The sequence below is a fragment of the Schistocerca serialis genome, chromosome 4, assembly GCF_023864345.2.
Source record: "Schistocerca serialis cubense isolate TAMUIC-IGC-003099 chromosome 4, iqSchSeri2.2, whole genome shotgun sequence".
NCBI classification, from domain to species: Eukaryota; Metazoa; Arthropoda; class Insecta; order Orthoptera; family Acrididae; genus Schistocerca; species Schistocerca serialis.
In genome coordinates, this window is record NC_064641.1 from 889214962 (window position 1) to 889217817 (window position 2856).

Below are 2856 nucleotides of genomic sequence, written 5' to 3' on the forward strand. Positions count from 1 at the left end.
TCAACTCCTCTGCCACGTCCGTTGCCATCTCTGACAGAATTGCGATGTCAATAGCAAATGTGAAAGGTTTTTTCCTTCCTAATCCTTAATTCGTTTCCAAACAGCAACTACTACTGACGCTGTATCGTATCGAAAATGATGATGTTAAAATGATATACTGCTTGCATAGTACAGGTATGTGACTGGCGGTACAAAATGAATCATAAATGATCACATAAGTGCTAAATAATTTTCGTGTCATCTTTGCCTAGCAAGAGATATGACTTCCACCGAGGGACTGTCTCCTGAAAATGGCTTATCAAAAAATTTTCATCAGTCGGCTTGCTGAAGTTATTGTTGGGTACCAGTAATGACTGAGTGAGAGGAGAAAAATTGTTGTCAGAAGTGGGATTCGAACCCACGCCCACAGAAGTGGACTGCGACCTGAACGCAGCGCCTTAGACCGCTCGGCCATCCTGACATACGCTACACTACGTATAGTTATTCACATAAGTACTGAATTCTGTGCTCAGATTATCTTCAAAGAAAGTTAATTTTCCTGCCGCCGTGCAGCTTCCAGGGTGACCTGCTAAAGCCACGCCCTGCGCCCGGCTCGCGCAGCTGGGACCCTGCCTACTTCCTCACTGCAACTTCTCGCGGCTTGTCTCAGGATCAAGGACAGGTAGGGGCTATTGGTATCCAATCGAAAGACTGACAAAAAAAACATCTGTCTTTCCAGGAACTTGTTTTTTTTTTGTTTTCTTTAGAAATCGGCCGAATATAAAAATCTCACCAATTGAAACACTTGTTTTAGGCTACAAATGATTTATAACCCAATACTTACGCCGTGTACATTACTAAAATTATAGCTTATTTTCATTTTGTTGACTTTATTTAAAATGCCAAGTAGCTACAGCAATTACAGTAAATTTGATGCTGTTGGTCAGCATTTGAGGTAAACGTGGAAAGGAAGCGGCATATATGGCTGAGAAACAATGCGAAGTTTACAACGAATATCCTGGACAAAATATCGAAAAACCCAAGTCCTATGCATTTTCACTTCGTACAGACCCCTTTTAAAATCTTAGAAGGAAGTAAATATTTTGAAAATAATATTTGCATCCCTTACAAAACCGCGTTAATAAGTTGCTACAAACGCTTTCGAGAATAGACAAGAGTTTATGCAAATGGTTCAGGTTTTTTGTTTTTTTCCTAATGAACCATAATTCTGATCGTAATCATAACAACCACGCTCACGTCTGTGCAGAAGTCCGTGTATTGTTTTTTTCTTTTTTTTTTTTTTTTTTCATCAGTCTACTCACTGGTTTGATGCGGCCCGCCACGAATTCCTTTTCTGTGCTAACCTTTTCATCTCAGAGTAGCACTTGCAACCTACGTCCTCAATTATTTGCTTGACGTATTCCAATCTCTGTCTTCCTCTACAGTTTTTGCCCTCTGCAGCTCCCTCTAGTACCATGGAAGTCATTCCCTCATGTCTTAGCAGATGTCCTATCATCCTGTCCCTTCTCCTTATCAGTGTTTTTCACATATTCCTTTCCTCTCCGATTCTGCGTAGAACCTCGTCATTCCTTGCCTTATCAGTCCACCTAATTTTCAACATTCGTCTATAGCACCACATGTCAAATGCTTCGATTCTCTTCTGTTCCGGTTTTCCCACAGTCCATGTTTCACTACCATACAATGCTGTACTCCAGACGTACATCCTCAGAAATTTCTTCCTCAAATTAAGGCCGGTATTTGATATTAGTAGACTTCTCTTGGCCAGAAATGCCTTTTTTGCCATAGCGAGTCTGATTTTGAAGTCCTCCTTGTTCCGCCCGTCACTGGTTATTTTACTGCCTAGGTAGCAGAATTCAATAACTTCATTGACTTCGTGACCATCAATCTTGATGTTAAGTTTCTCGCTGTTCTCATTTCTACTACTTCTCATTACCTTCGTCTTTCTCCGATTTACTCTCAAACCATACTGTGTACTCATTAGACTGTTCATTCCGTTCAGCAGATCATTTAATTCTTCTTCACTTTCACTCAGGATAGCAATGTCATCAGCGAATCGTATCATTGATATCCTTTCACCTTGTATTTTAATTCCACTCCTGAACCTTTCTTTTATTTCCATCATTGCTTCCTCGATGTACAGATTGCAGAGTAGGGGCGAAAGGCTACAACCTTGTCTTACACCCTTCTTAATACGAGAACTTCGTTCTTGATCGTCCACTCTTATTATTCCCTCTTGGTTGTTGTACATATTGTATATGACCCGTCTCTCCCTATAGCTTACCCCTACTTTTTTCAGAATCTCGAACAGCTTGCACCATTTTATATTGTCGAACGCTTTTTCCAGGTCGACAAATCCTATGAAAGTGTCTTGATTTATCTTTAGCCTTGCTTCCATTATTAGCCGTAACGTCAGAATTGCCTCTCTCGTCCCTTTACTTTTCCTAAAGCCAAACTGATCGTCACCTAGCGCATTCTCAATTTTCTTTTCCATTCTTCTGTATACTATTCTTGTAAGCAGCTTCGATGCATGAGCTGTTAAGCTGATTGTGCGATAATTCTCGCACTTGTCAGCTCTTGCCGTCTTCGGAATTGTGTGGATGATGCATTTCCAAAAGTCAGATGGTATATCGCCAGACTCATATATTCCACACACCAACGTGAATAGTCGTTTTGTTGCCACTACCCCTAATGATTTTAGAAACTGATGGAATGTTATCTATCCCATCTGCCTTATTTGACCGTAAGTCCTCCAAAGCTCTTTTAAATTCCGATTCTAATACTGGATCCTCCATCTCTTCTAAATCGACTCCTGTTTCTTCTTCTATCACATCAGACAAATCTTCACCCTCATAGAGG

At 40.6% G+C, this 2856-nt stretch overlaps 1 non-coding gene across 1 annotated transcript; it reads right to left on the bottom strand.

Annotated features, from left to right (window-relative positions):
- Positions 1 to 376: 376 nt before the first annotated feature.
- Trnal-cag (transfer RNA leucine (anticodon CAG)) lies at positions 377 to 460 on the bottom strand. The gene has a single exon. It is a non-coding gene; the product is annotated as a tRNA-Leu (tRNA).
- Between the last annotated feature and the right edge of the window lie 2396 nt (positions 461 to 2856).